This window comes from Euprymna scolopes, chromosome 12 (genome assembly GCF_053919585.1).
Source record: "Euprymna scolopes isolate OS-2025 chromosome 12, ASM5391958v1, whole genome shotgun sequence".
Lineage (NCBI taxonomy): Eukaryota > Metazoa > Mollusca > Cephalopoda > Sepiida > Sepiolidae > Euprymna > Euprymna scolopes.
The window spans coordinates 31,505,824-31,526,743 of NC_136493.1; the positions used below are offsets into that span (position 1 = coordinate 31,505,824).

Below are 20,920 nucleotides of genomic sequence, written 5' to 3' on the forward strand. Positions count from 1 at the left end.
ATATTCCATAAAGAGCTTAGTTGTTGGCGTCCTTCCGTCTAGATAGACGATGGAGAATTGCGCCTGAAGGTTGTCATGAGTGGTGGCAACTGTTCCTGTGACTGAGCAGACCGATGCGGGAGCAGCAGATTCTGTTGCACTTCCTGCAGAGGTACCCTCTGTCATTCTCTGCCGATGCTGCTGCCGATGCTGTCCTTTTGCGCCTGCCTCTCTTCTCCTCCCACTATTCATCTCTTCTCTCCTCGCTTAGCCGGACACATTCCTTGACTTTGACCCTACAGGAGTCACGGTCTACAGCATAGGATTCAAGGTCAGCAGGGTTGATGTTGCCGGATTTTAAGTCCCTTTTGCCTATATCATTAAATCTGAGGAGTGGTCTACCGGTTGGTCTAAGGGTGTAGGGGACGCTGGGTAGGGATAGTACCTTTGGCAGCTTGGCATGTTGTGTCCTACCTTTTAGGGCAGATGAGCGCTACTGACCCCCATCCACCTCCTAATCTCTCACATGCTGACTCCAAGCGTCACACAATAATGAGCATGAGCTCTTAAAGCAAGTAGGCCTATTAACTGATTAAATGATTGTCAGTTCTGGAAATCTCAACTTTGCTGTAGACTGAATCTTGAAATGAAGTAAATAATCTCGAGATAGTGGCCATTTTTTTTACGTGCGTACTTTTAAAGATGATTTTTTTTAACAAGATTCAATTATTCTTTTTAATCAGAGCGCGTCTTAACGCAATGAATATGTGAGACGCTCAACTATTAAATGACGTGCGAGTTGCTAAGTCATTCAACGATACTAGAGACACTAAAGCGTTAAACGTCCAGCTTTGATTATATTGAACAGTTCATCTACAGGCAATTCAGATAATTGGCTCTCACATCAGCGAGGGGAGATGATATGCAGAAAAGTCGTCGAGAGGAAGATTCCAAAACGGTGCGTCTTCTGTTCTGTTGATCCAACATTATCTGGAGACCAAAATGAAATATTTCATAAGTGAAAACAGCCAATAAACATGATTATACAAGGGCCCGACAATATTTTTCGGACATTTTAGTATTCGACTTTCCGAGTACCATAGAGTGGCGAAATTCCTTCAATAGAATAGCATAAACATATAAAAACAATACCCGTAATAAAAATGGAAGAAAATCGATTAGGTAAGGGAAAATATTTAATTTTCATCATTTTTTACCAAACACACGCGACATTATTTTTCGGACATCGTTGAAAAACTCTTAATAGTCCATAATATCACTTTTCTTCTCAATAACTTTTATCAATTTCTCTTCATAATGATCAAACGTATGCACGATAACGTCTCTATGTGTTTCTGTTAGTTGTTTTTTGGCATCTAGTATTTGTCCCCATAGTTGAACCTCTTTCGCTATTTCAGGTCCATCATAAATAAGTTGCGCAAACATTTCCCAAACATTTTCCATTAAATTTAGATCTGGGCTTTTTGCAGGCCATTCCAAAGTAGTCATATTCACTTTAGCCATTCATTCTTTCATGAGTTTTGACACATGGATGCTGCAATTGTCTTGCTGTAGAGCAAAATCATTCCCCATCTCTCTTCTTATCCTTGGTAGGGCTTTCTCGTCCAGCAACTATTTGTAGCTTTCGCTGTTCTGTTGTCCTTTCAGCCACTCCAACCATATATTTCCATTAGCAAAGATCATACCCCAAACCATAACTCCTCCTCCTCCTACCTGTCGTTTATTCAGTACAACAGGCTCACCCCTTCTCGACCAAGAACACCATCCACCAGGCCCATCAAACTTGAAATGCTTCTCATCAGTAAATATAACCTTCTAAAGTCAACATGCTTTGTTAACCACCTTTTAACACTCTCCAGTCTTGCTCCTTTGTGTTTCTTTGTTAGTGTAATTTTTTTCTCAGCCTTTGCATACTTCAAACCAATCCTATGCAGTGCTCTTTCTACTGTTTAGACGTTTACATCCAATTCACATTTCTCCTTCACTTTTCTTGCTGTAACTTTTTCTCCAGATGTCAAAAGCTGTGTCACAGTCCTCTTCATTCTCCTCTCAGTCCTCTTGCCAATTGATCTTTTCCTTCCTGTCTTCTTTTCCACTCGGAGTTTGTCTTCAGCATGTATTCGACCGTTGATTTCGACAGACTCAAATCCACAGTGATCCTTCTGATGCCGAGGCCATCTTCCCGCCTCTTCCGTGCCGAACAAATGACTTCTTTTGAATGCATTTTACCTCATTAAACTTAATTGTTTTGCCAGTAGAATAGAACAGATAATTGATTCTAATGATGACAGCTAAGTGTACAAGCAGAAAATTTGCATACAGCAACACATACATGAACATAGCTCTTAATAAAATAGGATTTTTTTTGTCATGTCCGAAAAATAGTGTCATGCAAGTTTTCGCAAAAATCACAAAAAATTTAAATTATCCAAGCCAAACTAAAAAAAGTAGTGGATTTTCACTCCTCTTACAATCTCAAAAGGTTTTGGAACTAGTAACCACCTTGAAGTACTTTTTTCAAAGTGTCCGAAAAATATTGTCGGGCCTCTGTATAAGGTCTGCAAGGTAAGCTGTTTCTTTCAAAACTCAATATTCCCTGTTGCCCGGTTTTCTTCATAGCGAGTTTCTTCTACTGTTGCGGAGGTAAATTTCATTCTACATATTTATTTCTAACATGTCTGATTTGCATTTCTGGGAAAAAATAGTGTCCAAGAACCGGGCATTGGTTTTGATTTTTCCATAATTAACATGGACGCACCAAGAGTTTCTTTAACTGAAGCAAGGATGCTTTGGTTTTTGAAATACAAACAATTGCACTCAAAGGAATGGTCAGAATCTTAAAAAGATCTCTTGGTTGTTCAGAAAAGACCACTTTATCTCAGTACAGATAATAATTGGTATCATGCCTTTCTGAAAAGCGGGCACCTGTATCATTGGAAACTAAATCCATGTACAAATTGCTTATCTGATAGCAAGACCTGCCTCTTCCAACATTATGACATTTATCTTAAAACAAGTATGATTAAATAGAACCAATGACTTTTGCATATTGATCTGTTTATTTAATATTTGATTTTTTTATTGTGTTTCTTATCTCATGAAAATAAACTATCAACATGTAGATCTTTGCAAAACATCAACAATTGCGTTTCTGCATTTTTTTTTTTTGATAAGGATTGGTTATTCGTATCATTTGAGAAATTTTGGACTACTGTTCTCATCTTGAGTGCCATTTTCACAATGATTCAGACGATGTAACCTCCGACCTTCTTCATGTATATCTTATCAAACTCAGGAATGTTTCTTCTGAACTCTGCAATCTGGATGGAATTTGGAACGGAACCCTTAATTTACTTCACGTGGGTAGCATGTTCTCGTTTGGTCAACCATGAATTTTATAAAAATCCAAAGCATCAATTTTTATTTTTTATTTTTTAATAAGCACATAAGTGTTAATTTTAGCCATTTTAACCCGGAAGGCACCCCTAGGAGGGTGAGACAACCGGAGTTTTCCAGGAAAATACGTTCTGTAACTTTTTTTTACTCATATCATGTTTAATATTTGTGCAAAATTTCAAAAATTCCAAGACTTAGTTATTGAGAAAAGTGCAGACAGACGAATGGACAAACAGAAGAACGGACAAACAGAAGAACGGACAAGGGTAAATTTACAGGTCCACTGTTCTTTTGTCGGGGGAGGGGGGCAAAAATCATAAATCATTTATGGGTTCAGTTTTTCCCCATTTTTTGACGTGACATGACTTTTAGAATGAAATATGTGTATTTGCACATGGTGTGGAGTTTTATATCTTTTTACTTGGCAAATAGCTGGCCAAAATAAAAATTGTAGCACGATTAAGACAGACATTTTTTTATTGAAATATTTTTAAGACAGACATTTTTTTATTGAAATATTTTTAAGACAGACATTTTTTTATTGAAATATTTTTAAGACAGACATTTTTTTATTGAAATATTTTTAAGACAGACATTTTTTTATTGAAATATTTTTAAGACAGACATTTTTTTATTGAAATATTTTTAAGACAGACATTTTTTTATTGAAATATTTTTAAGACAGACATTTTTTTATTGAAATATTTTTAAGACAGACATTTTTTTATTGAAATATTTTTAAGACAGACATTTTTTTATTGAAATATTTTTAAGACAGACATTTTTTTATTGAAATATTTTTAAGACAGACATTTTTTTATTGAAATATTTTTAAGACAGACATTTTTTTATTGAAATATTTTTAAGACAGACATTTTTTTATTGAAATATTTTTAAGACAGACATTTTTTTATTGAAATATTTTTAAGACAGACATTTTTTTATTGAAATATTTTTAAGACAGACATTTTTTTATTGAAATATTTTTAAGACAGACATTTTTTTATTGAAATATTTTTAAGACAGACATTTTTTTATTGAAATATTTTTAAGACAGACATTTTTTTATTGAAATATTTTTAAGACAAAAATATTTCAATAAAAAAATGTCTAAGACAGACATTTTTTTATTGAAATATTTTTATTATTATTGACTTTATGTACCTCTTTTTTCCTTTTTTTAAAATTTTCTTTTCAGTTTGTTCAAGCTGGGGATGGAACATCCTACCAGGTGCCAGACATCTAACCCGCTATCTCATTCCAACCGAGAGATCTTTTAAAGATACTAACCATCCTTTTAAGTGAAATTGTTTAAATCTCTCTTGCACTTGGTTCACCGGGTATATTTACTACATAGTTTTTGAAATTGTTTTTCATGAGTCCAGTTGCTCCTATGATTACCGGAATGATGGAAATCTTCCAAAGATTCCAATTTTTTTCCATGTAGTACATAAGACCTTCGTATTTCGTCATCTTTTCCCTCTCAGCTGTGTTTAACCCAGCATCATTGGGGGGGGGGGCACTAACTTCTACTAAGGTTGCTTCTTTTTCCTTCTTGTCCCACATCACTATGTCAGGTTTTATAGCTACGTTTTAAGGTGTGTAGCTGTAGGGATTACATAGTCATAGTTGGTGGTGCATGACTTGTTTCCAACTGTTTTTTCTGGTAAACATGTTCCCATGACTTGTTGCTGCATTCGATATTCAACTTTTTACAAATCGTCCAGTGGAGATATTTATGCACTCCAACGTCGGATCTCCCTGCTAGTATATATCTATCTATATATCTATAAAAGTGAAAATGTGTGTCTGTGCGTGTGTACATTTCCCTACAAAACTACTCTGTCAAATTTCAGTCTACAGACTTGAGATTTGACATAAGGAGTATTGAGATTTGGGAAAATCTTTCTAATCGGTTTTTAGCCTGAAATTTGGCTGTCAAGGGGTCAAAATTTGACTTCTGCGGTCTCTACCAAATTACTCAGCCAATTTTTGGTCTAAACATTTGAAATTTTACATAAAGTGTATTCAGATATAGGGCAAGCTTTTTAATCGGTTTGGGGTCTAAAATTTGAGCTGCCAAGGAGTCAAAGTTCAAAAGATTTGACTTTTGCTGCTCTGCTAATTTTGGGTCTAAACATTTGAAATTTATACAAAACTGGTATTCAGACATGCGGCAAGCATTTTAATCAGTTTTGAGGCGAAATTTTGGCTGCCAAGATGTCAAAGTTGAAAGAGTTGACCTTTGCAGATTCTACCAAATTGCTCTGCCAATTTTGGGTCTAAACACTTAAAATTTTAGATGTAGGTTACTTAGATATGGATAAAGCTTTGTATTTTGATTTGAGACCAAAATGATAAATGTTAAGGGGTCAAAATTGGGGTCAAAGTTAAAAAAAATTGACCTCTGTAGTCTCTATGAAATTACTCAGACAAATTTTGGTCTAAACATTTGAAATCTTACATAAAGTGTATTCACACGTAGGGCAATTTATGAACAGTACATAGGGCCCGAGCAAAGCCGGGCTGAAGTGCTAGTATATCTATAATGTGAAATTGTGTGTCTATGTGTGCACATTTCCCTACCAAAGACCCCAGATTTGACATAAGGGGTATTGAGATTTGAGTCTCAAGGGGTCAATGCTCAACGATTTGACCTTTAAAAACTCTACCAAACTTCTCCGAAAATTTTGGGTCAAAACACTTGAAATTTTAGATGTAGGTTACTTGGACATGGGTAAAACTTCTTTATTTTGATTTGAGACCAAAACAATAAATGTTATGGGGTCAAAATTGGGGTCAAAGTTAAAAAAAATTGACCCCTGCGGTCTCTACCAAATTATTCAGCCAATTTTTGGTCTAAACATTTGAAATTTTACATGAAGTGTATTCAGACATAGGGGCAGCTTCTTAATCAGTTTTTGGCCGAAAATTTGGCTGCCAAGGGGTCAAAATTCAAAAGATTTTACCTTTGTGGTCTCTAGCAAACTATTCAGCTAATTTTGGGTCTAAACATTTGAAATTTTACATAAAGGGTATTCAGACATGCAGCAAGCTTTATAATTAGTTTTTGGTGAAAATTTGGGTGCCAAAAGCTCAAAGTTGAAAGAGTTGACCTTTGCAGACTCTATCAAACTCCTCCGCCAATTTTGGGTCTAAACACTTGAAATATTAGATGTGGGTTGCCTGGAATGAGTCAAATTTTTTAATTATATATATATATATATATATATATATATATATATATATATATATATATATGATGATAAAGTTATGAACAGTACATAGGACCCGAGTACAGCCGGGCTGAACTGCTAGTATATATATATATATATATATATATATATATATATATATATATATATATATATATATATGGGTATCGCTACACATTCATGACTATGTTTCAGTCAACTAGCTATAACTAACTAGAGAACTCATCAGGCGAAGTTGCTTTTTTTTAACAAAAGTCCAGTCCTGATGTCTCTAATTAAATATAACTAAGGCTTTGACAAGAAAATGTTCTTATTAATTATCTCTTATATTCGTAGTACCGTACGATTTTATTGCTTATTGAGATTATGCGCAAAAATTAAAGTGTCAAAAATTAAAAAAAAATATATATGGAAATCATTAGTACTGTGAATCGATGCCTTATAAATAAATTTAATAAACTGAACTCACAACGTCTGGCTGGTTAAAAACTGAACGCCGTTATTATAACAACAACAACAACAACCATTTTGCAGTTACATTCCTGGTATTGATTACGATTGAAAAATGAGAAAGCAGAACAATGCCTCCTCCCTCACCTACTATCACCATCAGACGCGCATGCACGTACACGCAGAGAGAGAGAGAGAGAGAGAGAGAGAGAGAGAGAGAGAGAGAGAGAGAGAGACACACACACACACACACACACACACACACACACACACACACACACACACACACACAGTAGAACGTAGAAATAAAACAAACTTTACGAGTTTGTTTATTCCTAAATGAACTCTCACATTACTTACATAGACAGACAGCTGGCAAAGTGCCCGCGTTATGACGTCACTAGACGACGACGGGGGAAATCCCGTTTTTATTTTTAACCGCTACTCTTTTCCTGTTTACGCAGAGTTTCTTACGTAATAAATTCCTATCGTAAGGTTGACCAATCAAAATGCACAACTCTCCTTCCCTTCACTTTTTTTCGGGAGGTGGATAGAGAAAAAAAAAAAAAAATCAAACAACTAATCTTGTATTTAACTTTGCCTTCGTAGTATAAAGGAAACAGGAACTAGACTTCTGATCACCAGGGACCCCCAAAGTGTACCATAAAACTGTTTGCGTTATTATTTTGTGCATACTTTACATAAATGCAGATATGCGTTTTTTTCATTTATTGCGTTTTTCAATCCCCCCCCCCCCAAAACGAAGTTATGATTAAAAAAAAAATAAATAAATAGATAAATAAATAAAATAAATAAATAAATTAATAAACAAATAAATGTTACCAAAGGCAAGCTAAGTTACTCTTCTACCTATTTGGACAAGTTAAACAAAATACTGATAGAAACGCATCAAATAAATGTCACTAATTGTGCGAAACATGCTTTAATACTACCTTTATTTTTAATTAAAAAATATTTTCCAAAAGTTTACACCCACACACACACACAAAAAAAACTTATCCAGGTAGGTAAGAAGAGTAACTTAGCCTGTCTTTGGTAACGTTTATTTTTATTTTTTTATTTTATTTTTTTTTTTTTTTTTCACCCTTTCTTCTCTTTCTTTGCTATTCTGAAAAAAAAAAAAATCGTTAATTGCCATTAAAGATCTCCAACAAACTAGACAAAAATACAACCAAATAGACAATATAAAAGATCTAGGCATTTATCAAAGTTCATGCAGAAAATATAGTCAATTTTTTTAAAGTTACAAAACTTTACAAGAAAATTGTAAAAGCACAAAAATCACTTTATTCACCTCCCTAATATTCCTACGACTATAATTAAAAAAACAAACAAACTATATGGCACAATACAACTTTAAATAACCTGCATGCAAAAATCTACGATAAACAACCTTTCATGACATTAAATAAGCGGGAAAGTTTATTTTTTAATCCACAGAGATTCGAAAAAGTAGTAAAATATTCAAATATACACAAATAAATGTTATAACATCCAAGATAAGTTACTCTTCTACCTATCTGGGAAAGTTTCTGCTCTTTCGGGGAGGGGCTCCAGCCTTTGGACTGTTAGCCCAAAAGCTGATTTATACCCTCTGGCAGCTAGAAAACGAACGGCTCTGGTACTGCTAAAACTAATAATTTGATGAAAACCACTAATTCTGACTCCAGCTCTCTGAGATTAGCATTTCTTCCTCTTCTTTTTTTCTTTCCCTGTTCTTTAATTTGTTTTTCTCTTAAACCTCTCTTTTTGTTTACTTTCTTTACCTTAACAAAGGAAATCGATAAACCCATTCCTACAACCCCCTCTACCACGCCATCCAAGTTATTTCTTATTATCATACCAAAAACTTTCTGTGGGATCTTGATGCTGACATGCGTTCGCCATCCTCTTGGTAGCAAAATGACAACAACCTGTAGGAATCGAAACTTGCTACAATAGCAGGCAGGGGCGAATTCTCGCGGCTCGAGATTTAAATCTTCCGTCTTACTGGCTTGCCCATTCACAAGCCAGCTTCCAGTCACGTGACCGAGTGTATAAAACATAAAACCGAAAATGCTCTCTCTCTCTCTCTCTCTCTCTCTCTTTCTTCCTGGCTTTCGCTGGCAGCAGACATTGTGAGCACAAGCCAACCTTCAAACACCCATTTATTTTCACGTGCGGTACCCACACAAACTTTCTTTATCATCCTACAGAACTGGTCTCGTCGATACACCGACACACACTACAACATGTAAACACACTGTAGACTTTGCTCTTTCTTTCTCCTTTAACTGGCCCCCTTCGTTCCTACGACTACTGGCCACAACACGTGTATAAAGAACTATTCTCTCCTTCAACAAGCCGGCATAATATTAAACCTTTCTTTACATACAAGAATACTTCCAGCTACTAATCCGTTTCTCTCTTGTACACGCTTCTAACGAAGATGACAAATAAAGTTGTTTATTACATGTTAAAATGAGACGTCCTTTCGTTGTCTTCATATTTAACTAAAAAAAAAAACTTTGTTTTTAAATATTTCTTTCTGTACAAACAGGTGGTCGTGAGTAACTATTTCTACTGATAACGGCTAGCTTTTTGTTCCCCAATCGTCATTTCCGATTATCGCTGAAGAACCGATTTCTCCCATATCTTCTAGTTTTTCATTTCCAGAACCATTTGGATTTCTTAATGTCCAAATAGCCACAACCACTCGACCGACCGAGTTGCCCTCAACAAGGTTGCTTCATACACCCGAAATATGAAATAGTGTTACAGATAATCCCTCAAAAATCGAAAATAAAAATGCACAATGTTAGGAAACTATCCATTAATGTCACTAATTGTGCGAAAATGTAATCTTATTTTGTTTAACTTTCGAGTTTTGAGCAATTATTAGAGGTTTAAATGGCTATAACGAAACCGACATTTATTTTCGTGTTAATTTAATAGATTTGACATTATTTTTGTTCCAAAGTAAATAAACGCTTTAAAATAAGTAAAAAAAACTTATCCATAGGGGAAAAAAAGCATATTGCCTTTGGTAACATTTATTTGTTGTATAATTATTTTGTTACCCCTTTCTTGTTTCGTTGGTTATTGTAAAAAATAATCGAAGAAAGAAATATATTATTGATTAGTTTTTTTTTGTTTTTTTTTCCAAACATTTGAAATTTAAATTTCAAAGCAGCCAAACTTAATTACTAACCAAATAAATTAAGATTTATTTATTTTTTTAAATGTAATACTTTTCTTAAGGGGATATGCTCAATAATCTGGTTATATTATGCTAGACCCTGACGTCCAATGTAAACGCAGTTTTGTTGGAACTTCAAACCCTCACGATATCGTGCACAAGTCGGCAAATCTTATTAATTGATCAAAATAGAAAGTTGAATTCTTACAAAAAGAAAAAAAAAAAAAAAAAAAGAAAAAAGAAAGCATGAGTAGCGTCCCCTGTTTTCAACCTTGTGACGTCTTTATGATCAAAGTGTAGTATTTGTTCTGGCAGATTTCGGGAGCTATCCTCTTAGATACTACTTTCTCCTTTATTATAGTGTTTTATATTGTTTTTAATAAAAAGAAATCTAAAATTATCGGGTTCAAATAGCTTTCAACATTTTTAATGACATGTTTAAAGCCACAAGTGACTTTTTGTTCCACGGTTTAAAGGCTTTCAAATCACTTTTTGAAATTTCAAAGTATCACGAAGTAGTTAATTTGTTTCAACAATTAACAAAAAGGTGCTTGTTTAGAATTGGTTCTATATTTAAAAAAAAAAAAAAAAAGAAGAAAAATTTGAATGATGTACATACCCGTATTATATTCCAAAAATCACGTAAATTGACCAAATCGTTTCATTTTTATAAAAATCATTAATTAAAGCGAATTAAACTTTTTCTAATGCCCACATGTTAAGAATGGCTTTTCTAAAATCTCGCAAGTTCTCTCCCTTGTTCCTTCAACCCATTTTCAAGATGGCGTCGCTATATCGTCGCTGTTCACTTAGCTACAAAATTGGGTAAATTGTTACTTGATTTCCATCTTAACATTTTCCTTTAAATTGACGATTTAAAATTTTTTTTGGGGGTATGCTGAAAATGAATATCGCATTTAAATTGTCCTCAAAAAAGCAATTTTCTCAATATTAAACAATGTACTTCCTTGTGTTAAAAGTGGCGGCCATTGTTGTACGCGCAAATGCGCACCAAAAATATGCGTGCGCTTGCGCGTACAACAATGGCTGCAGCTTTTAACACAAGGAAATACATTACTTCATATCCGGAAAACTACTTATGTGAGGAAAATTTAAACGGGTGATCAAAAAGTCAGATCGAGCGTACCGGAAAACGAAATGAGATCAAATTGACAATTGGCCTTTTTTTTTTTTGGCTTGAACTTTGCGCTTTTCAGATTAATTTGTTATGTTTTATTTTCTTGGTGGATAATTTTTTTTTGGGCCGTGTTTTTAAATTTTTTTTTTTTTTTGCCCGTTTTTTTTTTTTTTGGGGGGGGGGTTCTTGAATAAAAAAATAACTCGACTGTTTTTTTATTCAAACGTAAATAAAATTCAATTTCGATTTGGCTCATTTCGTTAGTCTCATTTCGTTTTCCGGTACGCGGTACGCTCGATCTGACTTTTTGATCACCCGTCTGGTCGGCCATATTAGATATTCATCGTTAGTAATTCACACGAGACATACACATTTAAATCATGATTTTCTCTAGTCCAGATGGGTGCAGTAAATAAACTTTTAACTCGAAATGACCCCTAATGTACTAATGTATAACGTAAGACACAGAAAAGGAACATTTATAATGCGTACACAGCTTTATTTTCTCATAGAACCACCGACCGCTTTCAATGGATTTTACCAAATTATTTTTATATAAAACACATTATTAGACCCTAAGGCTGAAATAAAACCCGAAAAAAATGTAATTTTTATTAGACTAAATGTACGACAGCAGAGGCCACCATCTTGTTTTGAAATTTTGGCCTTTCTAAGGCTTGCCAGATTGGCCTTTTTGAGGCCAAATTTGGCCTTTTTTTACGCTCTTGCGTGGAACCATAGTCGATGCAAGAGCGTAAAAAAGGTAAAATTTGGCCTAAAAAAGGCTAATCTGGCGATCCCTACAAAGGACAAATTTTCAAAACGTTGGCGGCCTCAATTGTTTCTACATTTAGTCTAAATAAAAAATGTTGAAAAATAATAAAAATAAAATTTTTTTCGGGTTTTATAATGTTTTTTATATAAAAATAAATCATTTTTATAAATTTTTGTCTGTCAAATAACTTACGCTGCTGAAATACGCATTAGCCATAATTTTTCTGATTTCGAATTATTTAATCAAGTAAAAATGCTATTTTAAAAAAAAAAACTTAATTACTAAATTTAAAAAAGCTATTTTTTCTTGGTATTTTCAAGTTAAATTCAGTTTTTACGATATTTTTGTTTATTAAATTGTTAAATTGTTAGGATAACTTTTTAAATTTAGTAATCAAGTAAAAAATAGAAATTTTACTAGATTACATAATTGGAAATAAGAACAATAATTTTTGTTTAATTTAATTATTTTTATTGTGCAATAATGTAGATCAGTTTGAAATAGGTTAAACATAAAAAAAAAAAAAAAATTGTTAATGACCATTTTGGCAGAAAACAAAAACGTCTACTGATGTCGGATCGCTACTACGAATTCGGAATAGGGGTATAGGGGTACGTGAGCGAGAAAAGCGGAAGTAGAAACCAGAGAGATACCTGCTACAGGAGATCCCAATAAAATTTTCATAAAGTAATAAATATTTCATATAGTAATAAATTTTTCATAAAAAAAAAAAAAAAAATCCAAACAATGGCACCAACATTTTATATGAATATATGTTGTCTCCGTGATAAAAGCATCGTTTAAGTGCAAATTCAAAGCGCAAGTTTAGTAAACCAATCCAACGCAGACTTTAAAAAAAATAAACAAACATTTATCTATAATATAAATCTCATCTGTCTGTATGTATGTATGTATATCTGCTTAAAACTTTCGACAAAGGCGACAGATTTTCACGAGGTCGATATTGTTTTGAAACTCGACCCTTCAGACAACAAATATAAAAAAAAATGGCTAAAAACATTAATTTCCTCACCCTCAACTGGGCAGTTTTCTACAGGGAGGGATACCTTTTTTTCGCCGATATTTTCGAAAGCCATCCCCCTCTTTTCGATTGACTAATTAATTTAAACATTCGTCACTTCCGATTTGGCGATGGGCGCAACAGCAAAGACGTCACGTTTTTTTTCTTCATGTTCTTTTCCTCCTTCGAGGTACAGGTTCTAGCTTGCCTGCCTGCCACAACTTTTTTTTTTTCTAAACATACACCTCAAAATACTCGGGCAACGCTGGGCACCCAGGCTAGTTTGTTTATAAGTCGAAGTATTTTTCGACGTAATAGCGTCTTCAAGATAGACAAAGTTTTTTTCATACTAGCAGTTCAGCCCAGCTTCGCTCGGGCCTTATGTACTGTTCATAACTTTATGCGCATATGTGTGTGTGCGTGTATATATATATATATATATATATATATATATATATATATATATATATTAAAAAGTTTGATTTATGTCCAGGTAGCCTATATCTAATATTTCAAGTGTTTAGACCAAAAATTGGCGGAGGAGTTTGGTAGTCTGCAAAGATCAACTCTGTAAACTTTGACCTCTTAGCAGCCAAAATTTCGCCCAAAAACTGAGTAAAAGCTTGTTGCATGTCTGAATACCCTTCATGTAAAATTTCAAATGTTTAGACTCAAAATTGGCTGAATAGTTTACTAGAGACTGCAAAGGTAAAATCTTTTGAACTTTGACCCTTTGGCAGCCAAATTTTCGGCGTTGAATTTTGACAGCTAAATTTCTGTCTGAAAACCGATTAAAAAATCTCAATACCCCTTATGTCAAATCTCAGGTCTGTAAACTGAAAATTGACAGAGTTGTTTAGTAGGGAAATGTACACACACACACGCACAGACATTTCCACGTTTATAGATATCCCTCGTGGCATAATGCGTATTTCAGTGGCGTAAAACAAACAAAAAAAAAAAAAAACAAAAAAAAAAAAAACAGGACCAGTTAAAAAATTACCGCTGATAACAGCGAACGCGCCTAATGGCATCATGCCACGCGACGGATAAATAAGATGAAAAAACAAAAACTCTTACAATTACGGATATATGTTCTTTCACTTTCTTTATTTACTTTTAAAGCAATATTGGACTTTTATAAAATAGTTTGTGTTTTTTTGTTTTGTTTTTCGAACAAATAAATAATTTTAAACATTTTTTTGAATTGTCAAGATTCATTTTCTCCAGTAATATCGGTTTACCAAGTTTCTGGAAGTAATAAATGATAATTTCAGTTTAATAAATGTTAATTTTGGTAAATTTATTCTTTCCGTTTTCGGAAGCAATCGTTCGGCCATATAATGATGTCTCCCCTAGATTTGGATAGCAAGTGCGTGAAAAAAAAATGGCGTCTCCAATTTCGGCAATAAAGTGTAGAAGCACCTCAGATTTTTATGGGTCGCTATTTTTGCCATAAATTGTTAGGTGAAAGTTTTTTTTTTTTCCAGGAAAACTTGCACTTATTTTTAAAAAAGAAAGTTGGTAGTAAACGTTTCTTTTTGAAAACAGAATTTTGTACTCCTTGGGCGTTGAGTTCCATGGCGACCAGCATAAAAAATACGCATCGCTCCCTTTCTGACGCAAGCGCACGTAACACTTTTTTTTTTTTATTTACTGACGTTATCGTAGTAACTAAACGATAATTTGTCACATTATTTATTTTGAAAAAAAGTTTTACTCCTTATGAATATTAAAAGAAAAATTACTAAACATTTATGCCTCACTTTTACAGACATTTGTTTTTAAATTTCTTAAATGACGACTTTTATCGACTTTTATTTTAATAGCATTTACGGATGGGTAAAAAACGAAAACAATAACTAGGCCATTTAGTAAATGGCCTAGTTATTGTTTTCGTTTTTTACTGACAATTTCTCGGTATCTTGACTTTGATAACATTTATTTGTTAAAAATATTTGTAAAAGTGAAAATTATCAGTAAATGGTTTAGTTATTTTTTTTCGTTTTTTACCCATCCGCAAATGCTATTAAAAAAAAAGTCGATAAAAGTCGCCATTTAAGAAATTTAAAAACAAATGTCTGTAAAAGTTAGGCATTATTAATAAATGTTTAGTAATTTTTCTTTTAATATTCATAAAGAGTAAAACTTTTTTCAAAATAATGTGACAGATAATCGTTTAGTTACAACGACAACGTTAGTAAATAAAAAAAAGTGTTATGTGCGCTTCTTGCGTCAGGAAGGGAGCGACGCGTGTTTTTTATGCTGGTCGCCATGGAACTCAACGTCCAAGGAGTACCCCGAATTTTTATTATAAAAAGAAAAGATGAATGCTTTATATGAACACTGTAAATAGTTAGGTGACAGTAGAGAAAAGTTAGATTTTTTTTTCAAGAGACTGTACAAATTATTTTTTTTGGTCAACAGATGTTGAGAAAATAAACAGAAAAAATACCCCCATCATTAATTAATTCTGCAAAAAAATAAATAAAATGTTGGTTTAGTGTTTAAACATTTGGACAACGCTCGGCTGAATTCGGTCACGATGGCCGGTCGAACCCTAAACTAATTGGAATCCGGTGTGTGGGGGGTGGGGGTAAATTCTGCATGAGTACCATTCTTTTTAATTTTGTCTTTTGTTCAACTTTTGTGTGTGGGCTTTTAGCGATAGCAAACTATCAAATTTAATCAAAATGCAAAAAATTCAACAATTAAATAATTTTGCTCAGCTTCTAATACAGATCCTAATAAATCAATCCCTCTTATTAGAACACTCGAGGGAAGGACGGAACCAAATTAGTGCCAGTATGTTAGGGAGAGGTTCTATTTTTTTTTTTTTTTTTACAATATTTTAAGCAGATTTGACACTCAGTTACCAGATTTTTATGGGTTGTTCGTTAACTTACGATAAAACTTGTGAAGTACGCGCTGGATCGTTGTAAAAATGGAATGGAAATGTAAATTTCGCTCCGTTTTAATCTTTTTTTTTTTTTTTTTTTAATTGTGCTTCTCCCAAACAAATATAATCAAGAGAATAACATTCAACAATTGTACTTTATATATATATATATATAAAAAACACAAAATATTAAAAAATATATATATATATTAACGAAAGAGAAATAATTCCATTTTTAAACGAAAAAAGTCAATTTGGTATATAAAAGTTCCGTTTAGTGATGTCACGTGATGGCACGCGGTGTGAAATAATTGTCCCAAAATAAAACAAATGGCCCATCCGTACAAAGAAAACCACCTATTTATTATAGAAAAATTAAGTATAATGTTATAATTAAAAAGAGATATATAGAAACACGCATGGGTACAGTAAACATATACCAAAATGTGGAAGCCATCCGTCCAGTGGTTATTTAGACTATTAATTACAAACGAACCAAGAGTTACATTTTTATATATATAGATTTGTTCAGGGTTAAAAATATTCAAAAGTAAAGACCATTAAATTTAACGAGGTTGTTGATAGTGTTCAATAAAAACAGCAAGATATTATTTTATTCCATTTAGGTAAACAAAATTACCATTAGTCGTGCAAAGTCTGTTTAGTAGATCGTAACACGTAAACAAAGTTTATACGAAACTATCGTAGATTGAGGAAGAAATAGTGGAACATCTAAATAGAAACTAGATTAGTATTTTGGAAATAAATCAATTAAATCAGGGAAGAAAAATAATTAAATTAAAAATGAAATATTATATCGGCTGTTGTAGAAACAATTAGCCTAATAAACAAATCTTAAGAAATACTTAGACATAATCTCTGCGAGACTAAGTTGTAACGAAATACAGATAGCAGCTATAAAGGAAACAACGTCTATTCTTAAAAAGAGCTCTTGAATAGTAATCCAAAAATCGAAATGAAAGCAAGTGTTAGCTTCAGGACGGAACCCCTTGGTCTCTTAAAACTGACCAAAGTAGTAAAAAGAAAAAAAAAAAAAAAAAAAAATAGACAAAGTGATCTAATGACGAAAATTTTGTGGATCTAACTGACCCCTCTATCCACACACAAGCCATTGAAGGTTTATGGGTCCTTAGTGAAACAGTAAAGAGAAAGGTTGGGAATAAAGAGAATATGTTCGATATTCATTTCATGAAATTCTTGTGGCGATAAAGAGAGAGATTTTCCACGTATAATCAAACGGATCCGTGAACAATATTCTTTTTAAATTGCATAACGTTATTGTTTCCGACGTACACGAGTGAGGCCCCCATTACCAAACAAAAAAAATAAAATAAAAATAAAAACCTTTATCGTGTACCTACTTGTCACAGAATGAAAATAGTTTGTCAAACCGAGTTTTCAGTTCAATGTCGTCACTGTTTTTTTTTTCTCATATCGAAAAACAGTGAAATTTTATTTTCTTGAATAAAAAAATTCTACTCGACCAGAACGACATTTTTTGTTTTAATAATTATTTGTTATTAAGAAAAAAAAAATGCAATTGTTCAAAACATGCCCCCCCCCAAAAAAAAACTTGTTAGGAATTTTTTTTTGGTACTTGTATATTTTAATCAAGACATTAAAAAGAATGAAAATATATATAAAAAAGTTATATTGTACGTATCCGTTATGGAATGAAGTTCTAAAAAAAAAAAAAAAAAATTCACTTTATTTGATCAAGTTTTTTTTTTTTTTTTTTTTTTTTTTTACAGCGAAAAAACAATTTATTATGATACCGAGCAAAAGGTAGCCATGTTTCAATTTTTAGGAAGAAAAACTATCATTAAACATGGGGAGATGGATGTCGGCGCTTTAGGCCGAGTTATCTCCCCGTGGCGTATACTAAAAATCCAAACATGGCTTCCTTGAGCGCGCTGTCATGAAAACGTGTTTTCCAATGCAAAAAAAACAAAAAAAAAAAAAAAAACAAACTACCCGATCAAATTAAGTCCAAAACAGATACGCACAATATAACTTTTTTTTTCTCTCTCGATATTTTCATTTTTTAATGTCTTGATTAAACTGTACAAGTACCATTTTTTATGTGCCATACTTATCATGAACATGTGAATTTTTGTTTATTTAGAAATTGTATATGTCGGATGATGAAACTCGAAAATGGCGTATTAAATAAAAAAATTCTAACTATAATCTCCCCCCTTGTTTTCAAATTAAAAAGCTTAAGTAAAAATGGGACCGTGTACACAAGCATTTTTTGTTTACCGAACGATCCCTGCTAGCGCTGTGTTCAAAATTGTAGCCAGTGCCTATTTGGTAATGGGGACTTCATTCGTGTATGTCCGCCAAATAATTATTTTATATATTTATTTATAAATTATTTATTAATTTATTGTTTAATATTTATTAAGAGAATAAAACATTCTTTTTAAAATTTATAAATTTATTGTTTAATGTTTCTTAAAATGATTTAGAAATAAAATATATTGTTAAATATATATTAAGTGAAAAAAAGAAAATGAAACTAGTCAATCAAGCATTTACGTTTATTTAGGTGACGTCACAACGGTGTAATCTAAAAAGCAGCCCCTTTTGTCATGTAAGACTTAGAGGCTAACTTTATAACCTAAACTGCATATCTGCCAAACTGTCGTCTGCAGAGTCGGGGGGGGGGGAAGGGGGGGATAGAAAATTAAAAAAAATGCTGGTAGAACATTAGATTTCTGGTGAAATTGATTGGCTGGGAGTCTGAGTATTTTGCTTAATTTTCGATTTTTGAACGATTATCGAAACTCCTCAGATGATCGTTGATCGTCTAATGTCAGCCATTTCTTTCTTGTTCTCATTTAAGACTTGACACTACTTTTGTTTCAAGCGAATGGATGCTTCAAGGAAAGATCAAATACATAAACGAGATGAACGAACGTTTTAAAATAAGTTAAAACACACACACAAACTCATCAAAGTAGGTAGAAGAGTAACATATCTTGCCTTTGGTAACATCTATTTGTTATATATATATATATATATATACCACTTTTTTGGTTTTGTTGTCTTAACTGCAAAATGCCCAACACTTCTATCGGGCTACGGTTGACGGAACAAGAACAAGTCATCCCTGTTGCTTAAATAAAATGTTCAGTTCGAAATTCCCTATAGTTTTCCGATTTAGACTAGAAGATTCACACATTCTAAAAAAAAAAAGCACCCGAGGAAGGGTCGGAGGTTACATCTGCCGAAACGTTGTGAATATAAGTGCGAATATGAGAATAGTAGTTTGAATAAAAGGGGCGCTGGATAAATTCTTAAATAAATAATGTGTGTATATATATATATATATATATATATATATATATATATATATATGAGAAAGAAAATTAAAACTCTAAGTTGAACTTTACAATCAAAATTTATTTGTTATTTATATTAGTTTAAAGTTTACCATCGCGTATATCAGGTAAACACTACATCCCTTTGATTTCATTAATATATATATATATATATATATATATATATATATATATATATATATATATATATATATATATATATATTATTGTGTAGTTTGTTCTGCTATCTTTATTATGCATCTCCTTTTCACGTATTTGATCTTTTCTTGAAGCGTCCATCTGTATAAACGAAACGTTTATCTGACATCTCTGACAAACACAGACCACCTGTTCCCCTCCAAAGAAAAACGTAGATAGAAAATTATGAATGTAACTTACGTTAATAATAATAATAAAATAAATCCTTTAAAAGTGCGAGTTCGTCTCGAGTTTTATTGTCGTTTTAAGAAGTTTAAAATACTTAAATGAATTTCGTTTACATCTCGTCAAGCAAATCTTTCGTTAAAAAGAGGAGAGAAAGAAACTTATGGCTCCGCCCACATCGGGTCGGGTGGGTGTGCCCGTTTCACTCACGTCGAGTGAAATTATCTTGGGAAGGAAAAGCATTTTATTTATTACAAACTTTATTCAGGAATGTCACATGTTTGAACAAAACAAACAAAAGAAAGAAAGAAAAGAAAAAGAGTAGATAAAGAGAAGAGAGAGAAAAGGAAAAATCTATTGATGCATCTACCTAGTGGGTAGATGCATCAATAGATTACCCACTGATGGCTAAGTAGTTAATGACACAGACTAGAGACCCGCGTGTGCCAAGTTCGAATCCAGTTCGTACCAGATAAACACTTTCACTTAGAATGTTCGCAACCTTCATGTAGTCCCTCCTCTAAAGTAGAAAGAATTTTATCTGGAAAGATACCAGGGAAACCAATGCCAACAGCAGAATGAACGACTCCCCTCTCAGCCTTTCAAACAATAGTTTCCACTTAATCAATGTTTCCATAAAAAGAATAAAGTTCTTTAGGTTGACGGAATCGTAGGTTTATAAACAAATGTCTTTAAACGGCATAGTCTTATCGCGGTGTGTCAAATAACCGACTTCATTTAAGAAAATAATGAATACGCTCGACAGAAGAAACAGTATCCATGGAGTATTGTTGTCACATTTGGGCTGGTGCATCTGCTTCTAGTCTCTCATTCCTGGACAAGGTTCAAAAGAGAGTCACTAACCCAATAGGTCCTGAACTATCATTTAAGCTTCAACCTCTGTCCCATCGACGAAATGTTGCATCCCTCTGCCTGTTTTATAAGTATTTTAATGGTGGATGCTCCGACAAACTATAAACCCTTGCATGCCCTTGACGTACGTACCACCAACAAACCTGGCAAGCAGCAAAGTTCCACCCCTACACAGTAGAGATCCCTAGATGTAAGAAAGCTTTCTACTCTAATAGTTTCTTCC

General features: G+C 33.0%; 1 protein-coding gene across 2 annotated transcripts in view; it reads right to left on the reverse strand.

The window, feature by feature from the left end:
- LOC145291238 (ecdysone receptor-like) overlaps positions 1–20,920 on the reverse strand; it is a 315,312-nt gene that overhangs the window by 176,527 nt on the left and 117,865 nt on the right. Inside the window, exon 1 of one of the 2 annotated variants that reach the window (XM_080136843.1) lies at positions 19,840–19,969. The exons of the other annotated variant lie outside the window; for it this stretch is intronic. The gene's annotated coding sequence lies outside the window, so the exon portion shown is untranslated. Of the gene's footprint in view, positions 1–19,839; positions 19,970–20,920 lie in introns of those variants that run through there. 2 annotated transcript variants of the gene reach the window in all.